The following is a 13,096-nucleotide window of genomic DNA, read 5'->3' on the forward strand; positions in this document are numbered from 1 at the left end:
TATCCGTTGTATCGGCCCTCATTATGAAAACATTGGAATTTTGGAAGTGAACAAATGCAAAAAACATGTGTTTATGTTAATATACAACATGTATAGTTAAATGTGTATTCTTAGACCTAACAACGAAAACTGCATTTAAATCGGTAATGTTTTGACAAAATACTTGCTAGACTAGCTCCCTTTAGTAGTATGTTTGATGTATCGACCCTCTCATAGTATAGGCCCTTCTGATTGGTTCTTGAGATTTGTTACTATGCGCACGTGCTTGTTCTAAAAATAGTAACTTAATGGAAATACGAAACTCTTGCTCATTTTGTTTTTAAAATATTTGTACATTTTATTGAAAAATAAGCGTCATATAACACATTTGATAAGCTTTCACTTATCCATTAACAAAGTACTTACGTGTGTTTTACGTAATTTAACACTCGTAGCATCACCCTGGAATAAACATGACCTACTTTTCGATGAACATTGGAAATCATGAGAATGATCGTCGTAATAGTCAAGGATAACTATCAAATAAATAACAACTTGTAAAATTTGAAAAAAAACATTAATTTTCCAGCACGTCTTGAAGGTTTTTCGTGAAGGGTCGATACTATGAGGAGGGCCGATACTATGAAAGTAACGGATACTGTTTAAGTACTACCCTTAATTATTTTCAGAACGATTGCCGATTTGGAAATAATATGTGAGTACAGAAATTACTTTAAAATTGAGTGAACATAAAGAGATAACACACTATGCGTTGATGTTGCGTCATATATCTGCAGTATGTTTTGTTTCGACATTTAACATTATTGATGCAATATTACATATAGAGTAGAGATTAGTTAGCGCTAATTAGCGTTACTGATGCTACATTAAGACTCAGGAGGTTGTGTGACAGTAAGAGTTAGGGTTAGCGTTAGGGTAAGGGCTACCGTTGCTTAGGCGACATATAGCGTAGGGCGGTTTTTCGCTATTTAGCTTTGCAAATGTGAAAAATAGCGACAGGATTTTTTTTTGCGGCATTAAACATTTTTTTTGCGAGTCTGTTGTTCGTTAAAAATATTTCGTGGCTATTTGCATACTCAGTAATGGGCACAGTTTGTTATCCTATCAATAAAAGAGTTTCTGGTAAATTTAAAATGAATTGTTACGTGTCGTTTATATCGTTTAATTGCTATTTTGCCAGAACTTGCCTAGGTTTGTTTTAATAATCGAAGGACATTGGGACTAAACTGACCATTCCTGCATTCGATAGATAACGTACATTTGTTTGTCATTTTTTCGTCCACGTATACTGCTGGTAACACAAGAACGCCTTTGTTTGCTGTAGGATTTGATAGACATATGGACTCAAAACTTGAACAATATACAATCTAAGTAAATCAGAACACATGTCTGAAAACAAATAAACGCATTTAGTTCCCGCCATAAAACACAGGCCAATAAATATATTGATCGATTCTTCACTAGCAGTTTTATCCTTGACCAGTTTGCGAAGACCGAGTATTTTGTGAGAAAAATATAAAAAAAAGCAGCGCATGCGAAGTTTATGACACGCTTGACTTAGTGGTAGTGTATCTGCACGAAATACCCGCGTTCCGTTTGATTTCGGCACTCATCGTAGAGTGTAATGTGTATACGGCTATATAGTCCACAAGGCGAGTGATTGAACTCATTTATTACCTAGTTATATTTTGTAAACAGTAAGCCATACGTCATTTCTTGAATGATAGGTGTTAAACTTAATATGTCTCACGTTGTGTTATTTAACACACGCAAAGTGTTCGAAAAAAAAACGGAAACACATATTTTATTAACATTTTAAAAACAACAATATGTTTTTATACGTATTATGTGTGATAAGTCTTTACACACAGTCAATGACAATTGTGATATATCAATTTTGCAGAATGTAATTACAACGACAACGTTATTTATGAAGTCATCCCAGACGACGATACAGAGCGTGAGGCCAAACCAATGTACGAGGTAAGTTGAAACATTTAAATTGATACTACTTGTGGACTCATATATGTGAAAATGCAACTGTGATATTATTTGTTTTCGCGTACATATACCGATCTGCAAGAGTAATTGACAAGGAAACTTTGTTAAAATCTGACTTGAGACTGTTAAATTAAAGAAAAACCTGCTTTTGACTGGATTTCAAAACGTAAATGTTTAATAAAGGAATATAATAAACTATGCCAATTAATCGGCGATTAAAGTTTTAAATAACAATGTAATCATAACACTGCAGCTTCTGCAAATTACACAATTTTGATTCATGCTCGCGTTTAAACATACGAACATTCAATGGTATCGTATTGTATTATGCCACTACTGTACATTAACGTTGGGGACTCTGACATGATATATTAAAGTGTTATCGGATACCCCATCCGATAACAATTTTAATCTCCGCCCATCAATAACATTTGTTTAACTTCTCCCACATTTGACGTCATCACTATTTTGTGCAGCGTTCAATGTTTGCCTAGTCCCGCCCATACTGAGAACTACTTCTTTTGTAGGCGTGGAATATCGCTTACGTCGTTAAAATGTAAACAAACTGAACCATTCCGAAAATTAGTAAACAGTAAGTAATAATCAAAACGTATCTCATTTAATAAGTTTATAAAAAATGGAAAACATGAGAGAAATGAGCATTCATCTATGGGAAAAGTAAAACAAATACAAATGTGGGCCTCACTTGCTTCACTTTAAAAGAACACAAAGTATACAGCAATGATCAGAAACATTTAACTTATATATAAACAAAAATAAATTAATAAGTTTTAATTAAAACAAGAGCTGTGTTCGTGAAACACAATGTTCCCTACTGCGGCGCTTTGAAGCCATATATTTGACCTTTGACCTTGAAGGATGACCTTGACCTTTCACTACTCAAAATGTGCAGCTCCATGAGGTACGCATGCATGCCAAATATGGAGTTGCTATCTTCAATATTGCAAAATTTGACCTTTGACCTTGACCTTGAAGGATGATATTAACCTTTCACCACTCTAAATCTGCAGCTCCATGATATCTGCCTGCATGCCAAATATCGAGTTGCTATCTTCAAGATTGCAAAATTTGACCTTTGACCTTGAAGGATGACCTTGACCTTTTACCACTCAAAATGTGCAGCTCCATGAGAGTCGCATGCATGCCAAATATCGAGTTGCTATCTTCAATATTGCAAAATTTGACCTTTGACCTTGAAGGATGACCTGGACCTTTCACCACTCAAACTGTGCAGCTCCATGAGATATGCATGAATGCCAAATATCGAGTTTTTATCTTCAATATTGCACAATTTGACCTTTGACCTTGACCTTGAAAGATGATCTTGACCTTGACCTTTCACCATTCTAAATGTGCAGCTCCATGAGGTACACATGCATGCCAAATATCACGTTGCTATCCTAAATATTGCAAAATTTGACCTTTGACCTTGAAGGATGACCTTGACCTTTCATCACTCAAAATGTGCAGTTCCATGACATACATATGCATGCCAAATATCAAGTTGCTATCTTCAATATTGCAAAAATTATTGGCAATGTTTATGTTTTCGGACGGATATTTGGACGGACAGACTAACGGATGGACAGACTGACTGACGAACAGACAGACGGACGGACTGACGGACAGTTCAAAAACTATATAGCACCCTTCGGATTCATGACAGATGCCATACATTTGACCTTTGACCTTGAAGGATGACCTTGACCTTTTATCTTTTAAAATGTGCAGCTCCATGAGATACACATGCATGCCAAATATTAAGTTGCTATCTTCAATATTGAAAAAGTGTAAGCCAATGTTAGTTTTCGGACGGACGGACAGATGCCATATATTCGACCTTTGACCTTGAAGGATGACCTTGACCTTTTATCTTTTAAAATGTGCAGCTTCATGAGATACACATGCATGCCAAATATTAAGTTGCTATCTTCAATATTGAAAAGTGTTGGCCAATGTTAGTTTTCGGACGGACGGACAGACGCCATATATTTGACATTGGATCTTGAAGGATTACCTTGAACTTCACCTTTCACCACTCAAAATGTGCAGCTCCATGAGATACACATGCATGCCAAATGTCAAGTTGCTATCTTCAATATTAAATAATTATCTCCCTTTAAAGTTTATTACTTCCCTTGGATTTGTATTTTCGACCTTTGACTTGAAGGATGACCTTGACCTTTTACCACGATGTGTTGGTCAGAAACACAATGCCCCCTACTGCACCGCTTTGATTTATTTAAAAAAAAGGTTATCATTTTGCAGGTTCAGATAATTATCTCCCTTAAAGCTTATTACTTCCCTTGGATGTGTATTTTCGACCTTAGACCTTGAAGGATAACCTTGACCTTTAACCATGATGTGTTTGTCAGAAACACAATGCCTCCTACTGCGCCGCTTAGATTTATTAAAAAAATTACTTGGCAGGTCAGATAATTATCTCTATTTAAAGCTTATTACTTCCCTTGGATTTGTATGTTCGTCCCTAGACCTTGAAGGATGATCTTGACCTTGACCTTTTACCACTCAAAATGTGCAGCTCCATGAGAAACACATGCATGCCAGATATCAAGTTGCTATCTTCAATATTGCAAAAGTTATGGCCAATGTTAAAGTTTTCGGACGGAATCACGGACTGACAGACAGACAGACGGACTGACAGCTCAACTGCTATATGCCACCCTACCGGGGGCATAAAAATAAAAATTACAGATTTGATAAAAAAAAGAATTAATGACAATTTATACTTTAAAGATGGAAATGCTTTCCTTTTTTGTGTCACTCTTTAGATAGCAAGGCAAAAAAGTGAATATCATACACAATACATTTAAGTCGACAAAGAAAAATTCTAAATATTAAAGATGCTTTCTTAGTCAATACCTGCTATACCTAATAATACATGAACAATTTGTGTCTTAAATCAAAATTGTACATAAAACTGGTGCTGTCTCCACATTTTTAACACATTTTACAGAAAATGTTTGTTTACACTGGAAGCCTGGTAGTCTAGTTAACCTGAAAATGAAATAAAGAAACCTTTATAAAAATATCATTAAACATTCATCGCACAACTACTTTAAAAATAATAATCTTTAAATTATTTCTAGACTTTTTTTAATTAAGATCATCTATAACATCCAAAGATAAAACAATAACATAAAACAAAACAAAAACATTATCAATAATAAATATGTTGATAAAGTGTTACCTTTCCTAAAAAGTATTTAGATGGGTTGATTTGAAGCTGTGTCGGAATGTAGAGGGGGTATATCTTGAATTGTTTGAGAGGCAGAGAAAGACTGAGACCGCTGCAACTGATAAGGCTAGAACTGTGCCGCCAAGAACTTGAACGAATGATCATTTCCCATCGAAATGTGTGGTTGCAACTTTCTGCAAATAAAAAAAAAAACTATAATAAAATATAACATATCCAGCATGAGACAAAATGTTAAAATAGAGATTATTAAAATAATATTTTTATAGCCCAACTTGAACAAATTACAATTAAGATAGGCACACAATGTCATTATCAAAAAATGATAATATAAGCATATGGCGCCCTTCCCAAATAAGTGTGTAAAACTCGAGTTAAACACGGGTTGTATCCGTGTTAAACCAAGCGGTATTGGCAGTTGGTTTAAGTGGGTCTTTTTTGCTTACCGACTTGGTTAAAACTGTAAAACACAGAAAAAACTCATGTGGGTTTTGGTAAGTTGTTTTTGTTGGTTTAGGTAAGTAGGTTTTTAGTTCGTTTTGGTAAGTTGCTTTTTTGTGAGTTTTGGTAAGTTGCTTTTTTTCTGTCTTTAAAGTCGGTCTTTTTACCAACTTGGTTAAAAGTGAGTAAAACACTGAAAAACTCACTTATGTGGGTTTTGGTAAGTTGTTTTTTTTGTGAGTTTTGGTAAGTTGTTTTTTCTGTATTAAAAGTGGGTCTTTTTACCAACTTGGTTAAAACTGAGTAAAACACAGAAGAAACTCACTTGGTTGGTTTTGGTAAGTTGGATTTTTGTGGGTTAAAAAAAACCAACATACCAAAACCCACAAAAACCAACTTACCAAAACTCACAAAAACCGAAACTGAGTGGTTTGTTTGCGTGCAACAAGACTCACATAAACCAACTTAAACACCCTTCTGTTTACATAAGTGTGTTTAAGTTGGTTTTTGTGAGTCTTTGTTCACTGAAGGGATTATAAAATTTTGCTCCTCTGACCTGTAACCTTTGTAAAAAAAATATTTTACACCTTTCTGGTAAAAAAGGTTAGAGATAAAATCACAACAGATCATTACAAGCCCTGTGTGATAAAAACACACAAAAACACACAATTTGCAGCAAAACTATGTTTATTTAAAAAAAACAAATAATGGGAACATTTTTCAAGTGCATTTTTAACAAAACCAGGAAAACATCTACCCAAGATACATTATCACAATATAACAGCACCTTTAACATAATAAATAAAAATAAATAACATTTTCATCTTAGGGCCATTCTAAAGAAGGGTATGAACCATGATGTATACAGTTTCAGTTAGTGAAGGGTGATAAAAAGGATAAAATTAATAATAATTGTGTTTAACTGTGTTGGTGGTACCGGATATATAAAATGACGCTTTTAAGAAATCATTCATCATATGTTTTCCTGGGATAGACCTATACACATATTTACACCTATATACACACGCAACAAAGTTGCTCAGCACTACACAATTCATCTCATAAACTCTCCGCGCTGTACAACACACGATGCCTCCTTAAGGCCCATCTCATTTTTTTCTGCCACTGTTGAAATGGGCAGGGCAAACTTTTTGGAGATGACATCTGAAGAAATGTATATGAACAATCAATGCAAAATTTTACTGTACATAACAGTATTCAAAATACATGTAGAAGTTTATAACACCAAGATCAAGTCTAGTCTGAATGCCTTGATTTTGGTGGAATAAGCTTTACATCAATATCATCAGTTCAGGTATCCCATTTTAACATCATCTACATTAGAAGGATTTCAAAAGAGGTTTTTGAAACAAGAAGGCGAATTACTGTGGCTTGAATTTTTTATCGTTCAAAATGAAAGTTTAATCTTTAACTTTATACTGAGTTTTTTTTTCTGTCTGCCTTTGTGTTAAATTCTCCAAATTTTTTTATACACAAACAATTTTTTGTAACTCTTCAATTATAGCAGTAGCATTAAATTAACACAAGACGATTATTTGCTGGAGTCAAATTTGAATTAATTGCATCATGTTTTTTTTCAAAATGGATATAGAGGCAATAGGAGCCTTATATATATAATTCCCCCTTTTCCCTAAAATAAGAATCATACCAACCATGGCGCAGCGATCGGCAATCGGGAGACCCTCTCGAATCTCCCCCTTAGGGTAGGTTGAACGACCCTTCATAGATCAGTCACCAGCTGATCAGGTCTGAAAGCTACTGTCATGGCCTTTGCGAGGCGCGTCTCGTGCATGATCTCATTTGAGATCAGGTCCTGAAAAATATTTTATAAGTGTTAAATATTGCTGTTATGGTAATCTTGTTGCTATAACAATTATAAATTTAAATCAAAACAAGTTTGTTTGCTTGTTGTTTTTGTTTGTTTATTTTTGCAATTGTAATCCCGTGATCACATGTGAATAAACGCTTTTTATAAATAATTACAAGGAATTACGTTTGGTAGAAAATTCTGTTTGAAAATGTACCAAGATACGTGGTCTCATTTGGCTGTGTGGACTGGTCGGAAGTGTGACGCCTTTAAGATGCAATAACCTGTATAGTTTTACCTCTCAACAAATCCAGCTTTTCTTGGTCAAGGACAGGGCGCGGTTTTCCAACTCCTATTCTCCTCAAGTTGGCCTGCTCGTGCAGAGTAAACCTGGTATTAAAGTCCATACATCAGGTAGTCCCCCTTTTGCTCCCTTTTTGGCAGGCGATGATGCACTTTCTTTCCAAAGAATCTTCCGATCAATGTACATTTCACCTTGGGATTTAATCTTCAAATAAAAAAAAATAAGTTCTCATTTAATATCATTAATGACCAGAAATATGTATAAATAACATTTAAGATGACAATAACCATAAAATACAGCCATAATAATTCAAATGGTGTTGTTTTTCCTTAAAATTGCATTACATTTTGCTTATCCATTTACATTATCCAGTGACAATACATAAATATGATAATGATCATAATTAATTCAATAAACTAAATAAAAAAGGGATGCAGAAATGAAAATACAAACCTGTAACAACGGTTCTTTAGTATTCAAAAAAACAGGCAGTTGCTGAACTATGAGACCATATCACTTTCACCACCCACTTTGAATCTCCTTTGCAAGAAACTCATTGTTGATTTACACATTGTGGTAAATACACATTGTTTTCATCACACAATACTTCATGTGGTTCATGCTGAAAGTATTTCAAGACATTTTACACTAGAATAATAAGTCTTAATGTTGCTCAATTATACCTAACATTTAGCTCAATGTCAGTTGCTGAAAAGGCTTGTTTTCAAAATATAACTTCCTGTTCTTCAACCAATCAAAAGTCGCTTGTTTTCAAAATGATGGTGGCTGAACCAATCAAAAGTCTATCAACATCCCTTTGTAAGGCCTAGATGGAGCACTGATAGGGATTAATGTTTATGATGCAAATTTGATTTAATTGGGGGAGGGCTAATTTCTTATCTGATACCATACTATGTCAGCCAATCATTCAATCTGAAAAATATCCACTGATAAGGCACATTTCAACACCAAAATATTTATTGAATAATAAACAGCACCCTTAGTATTTTATATTTAATTGTGAATATTTCAATATAACATGCTGAATGGTGTGAGCAAATAATAATAATATTATACATTAAATATTATTTTAATTGCCTTTTAATAGTCAATGTGGTAGACATTAATTGTATTGGGGTTAAATATCAGTAAAAGAAAGTTCAAATAGTTACTTTTTATGTTAAGGAGATAAAATTGATGCTGGCAAGCCCACATAAGTTTCAATATATTAATCAACATTTTTACACTGAAACTAGTTTTATATACATGTGTTATAGAAAGAGTGTCAGGCCTCCCCCTAAAAAAATAAAAATAAAAAACAAACTGTAAGTCTATTGAATTCTCCAAAAAACATCAATTAAATGGAAGTATTCACATTTTTATAGATGTGTGATTGTTCTTATAATATATTTAATATTAATTTATTGATTCAAAGTTAAAGACAAACACTTTCATTTTCAGGTATAAAACTAAGTTTGAACATTTTTATAGTCTTTGGCAGTGATACTTGTTGTCCATCAGCAGCTTGGATACCTCTCTAGCTTTTTCACATTAACACACGTGCTTAAAGCCCTGTTTTCCTAGAGTGAGTGCTTTAAGCCCTGTTTTCCTTGAGTGATTGCTTAAAGCCCTGTTTTCCTAGAGTGAGTGCTTTAAGCCCTGTTTTCCTTGAGTGAGTGCTTTAAGCCCTGTTTTCCTAGAGTGAGTGCTTACAGCCTTGTTTTCCTAGAAAGTGCTTTAAGCCCTGTTTTCCTAGAGTGAGTGCTTAAAGCCCTGTTTTCCTAGAGTGAGTGCTTTTAGCCCTGTTTTCATAGAGTGAGTGCTTAAAGCCCTTTCCTAGAAAGTGCGTAAAGCCCTGTTTTCATAGAAAGTGCTTTAAGCACTGTTTTCCTAGAAAGTGCTTTAAGCCCTGTTTTCCTAGAAAGTGCTTTAAGCCCTGTTTTCCTATAAAGCGCTTTAAGCCATGTTTTCATATACAGTGCTTTAAGCCCTGTTTTCCTAAAAAGTGCTTTAAGCCCTGTTTTCCTACAAAGTGCTTTAAGCACTGTTTTCCTACAAAGTGCTTTAAGCCCTGTTTTCCTAAAAAGTACTTTAAGCCCTGTTTTCCTATAAAGTGCTTTAAGCCCTGTTTTCCTATAAAGTGCTTTAAGCCCTGTTTTCCTATAAAGTGCTTTAAGCCCTGTTTTCCTATAAAGTGCTTAAAGCCCTTTTTTCCTATAAAGTGATTTAAGCCCTGTTTTCCTTTAAAGTGCTTTAAGCCCTTTTTTCCTATAAAGTGCTTTAAGCCCTGTTTTACTATAAAGTGCTTTAAGCCCTGTTTTCCTATAAAGTGCTTAAAGCCCTTTTTTCCTATAAAGTGATTTAAGCCCTGTTTTCCTTTAAAGTGCTTTAAGCCCTTTTTTCCTATAAAGTACTTTAAGCCCTGTTTTCCTAGAAACAGGTTTAAGCCCTGTTTTCCTAGAAAGTGCTTTAAGCCCTGTTTTCCAAGAAAGTGCTTTAAGTCCTGTTTTTCTAGAAAGTACTTGAGGCCATGTTTTCCTAGAAAGTGCTTTAAGCCCTGTTTTCATAGAAAGTGCTTTAAGCCCTGTTTTCCTAGAAAGTGCTTTAAGCCCTGTTTTCCTAGAAACAGGTTTAAACCCTGTTTTCCTAGAAAGTGCTTTAAGCCCTGTTTTCCTTGAAAGTGCTTTAAGCCCTGTTTTCCTAGAAAGTGCTTTAAGCCCTGTTTTCCTAGAAAGTGCTTTAAGCCCTGTTTTCATAGAAAGTGCTTTAAGCCCTGTTTTCCTATAAAGTGCTTTAAGCCCTGTTTTCCAAGAAATTACTTTAAGCCCTGTTTTCCTAGAAAGTGCTTTAAGCCTGTTTTCCTAGAAAGTGCTTTAAGCCCTGTTTTCCAGAGTGAGGCTCATATTAATTTCAACACAATTTCAATCCATGTTTGTCACATGTAACAGTCTTACGAATCGGCATGGTAAGATTTCAAATCGTTCTCTTACATCATGTTGAAGCGAGTTCATGTTACATGCCCCTGTAAAGACCTTGTTGAACCTTTTCCCACTCAGAAGCATAGTAAAAATGGCTATGTACAAACAGCATAAAACCAGAACAGCCTGTGAGTAACTCGCAGTCTGTTCCGGTTTTATGCTGTTTGCTGCTCATAAGTATCCTAGGATTGGAACTGAAACCTTTAAAACTTTGATCTAGTAAGAAAGGTCTTTAAATACATTTTATTTTCTAAGGGACTACAAATGAGTCCAAATACATATCTAGGTGGTAAAGACTTAATTGATGAAAGAAAAGATTTAAGTGAACGATTCTTATCTGGTTTTATGCTGTTTGCTCTCATCAGTATCTAAGGGTTGGAAATGAAGCCTTCAAAACTTGAATCTAGTACGAAAAGGATTTTAATTAAATTCAACTTTCTAAGGGACTACACATATGTCAAAATACGTTTCTAAGTGGTAAAGGGTTAAGCATTAACAAATAACATTTTCTAGACCTTACTTAAAGGGGCCTTTTCACAGATTTTGGCATTTTTTTAACTTATTCATTAAATGCTTTATATCGATAAATGTAAACATTGGATCGTAAAAGCTCCAGTAAAAAATCAAGAATAAAATTAAAAAAAGGAAAAGAACATTGCCCGGACCAGGTTTCGAACCAGTGACCCCTGGAGTCCTGCCAGAGTCCTGAAATAAAAACGCTTTAGCCTACTGAGCTATTCCGCCGATTACACATATGTAATGTATTTTATACCTAATATAAGCAATCTTCGTAGTTTCACAAAATTTAACGACAAAAACAGAACTCTCCAAATTATTCAATCGTTTCGCGTTGCAACGCTTTATAATTTTTAGGTTTTAAAATCGTCAAAAGATGCATGTAATGGCTATATTAGACCATGGTAAATGTTCAGTATTACTGTTTCCTCACAAATATCATAACTAAAACGAAAATTTGCGAATCTGAAACAACTTTTTTCAATTTTGTCAAATTACCAAAGCGTGAAAAGATCCCTTTAACACTTCGTTTTAATTACTTGACAGCTCTACTCGGATCCTGAGAGAAGCTCGACAAATGGATGCACCGACTCACTCAGCTACGACGGAAGAAACTGGAAGGGGAGGCGCTATCTTGACTAGACTTTGCAGGGAGGCTGTCAGTGAGCCATTGATATCCCAGTTACCTGCCGACAACATATGGATGATGGTGTGGAAGTTTTTGTGTTAATGGCTTTTACTAATGTACATTGGTCAAAGCACATGTTGTCAGTCGGTAATTTGTATGTAACAAACCTGCAGGTATAGGAATTCATTGTTTTTAGCATCATATTTTGCAAATAAATGAACGCTGTTAAGGAATTCTTATTTTGCAAAATTGTCATCAAATAGATGAAAATAATCCAATGGCGCCGCGTTTTGAGAAAAGAGGGTTAAATGCATGTGTGTAAGGTGTTGTCCCTGATTAGCCTGTGTAAACTGCACAGGCTTATCTATGATGACACTTTAGGCACATCCATAAGCACTGTTTACCCAGTGGGCAAATCTTAATATGCCATTGACCTGTGGACAGGTTGTTTTGTGTTAATGGAATTTACTTATGTGACTTTATGTAGTATTGTTATGTACATGATTTAAATCTTGTCACGTAATCAACAAGCCATTCTTAGACTCAAGAATAAAGACAAGTCAATCTAAACACCTCATGGTTTGCAAATATACATGCTAAAATTATACCATTAACAAATTGTTATAAATGAAAAATAAATAAATTAAAAGTGTTAGACGTGACTTTCATATAGTTTTAGTACATAACATTGTCATGCTCCCCCAAAATTTATTTTGGGGAGAGCATATAGTCGCCGCTTCGTCTGTCCATGTGTGCGTCTGTCTGTCTGTCTGTCTGTCCGTCAGTGCACAATTTTTGTCCGGGCTATTTCTCAGCAACTAATGACTGGAATTCAAAGAAACTTTATGGGAAGCTTCATTACCAAGAGGAGATGTGCATATTATCAGCGGGTTGTGGTCGGATGATTTTTCACAGAGGTATGGCCCTTTGAAATTTTTGAATTTTTCAATTAACTGTACATAAAGTGCAATTCTTGTCCGGGCTATTTCTCAGCAACTAATGACCGGAATTCAATGAAACTTTATGGGAAGCTTCACTACCAAGAGGAGATGTGCATATTATCAGCGGGTTCTGGTCGGATCATTTTTCACAGAGTTATGGCCCTTTTAAATGTTCTATAAAGAAATTCTTGTCCCCCAACTACTGTGCCTTCAAGACGTTT

The 13,096-nt window shown here is 34.9% G+C and overlaps 1 long non-coding RNA gene across 1 annotated transcript; it reads left to right on the forward strand.

Annotated features, from left to right (window-relative positions):
• Positions 1-1,639: 1,639 nt before the first annotated feature.
• LOC127839003 (uncharacterized) lies at positions 1,640-12,589 on the forward strand. The gene is made up of 2 exons (XR_008030100.1): positions 1,640-1,983; positions 11,853-12,589. It is a non-coding gene; the product is annotated as an uncharacterized LOC127839003 (long non-coding RNA).
• The last annotated feature ends 507 nt before the right edge of the window (positions 12,590-13,096 follow it).

Source organism: Dreissena polymorpha, chromosome 7 (genome assembly GCF_020536995.1).
Source record: "Dreissena polymorpha isolate Duluth1 chromosome 7, UMN_Dpol_1.0, whole genome shotgun sequence".
NCBI classification, from domain to species: Eukaryota; Metazoa; Mollusca; class Bivalvia; order Myida; family Dreissenidae; genus Dreissena; species Dreissena polymorpha.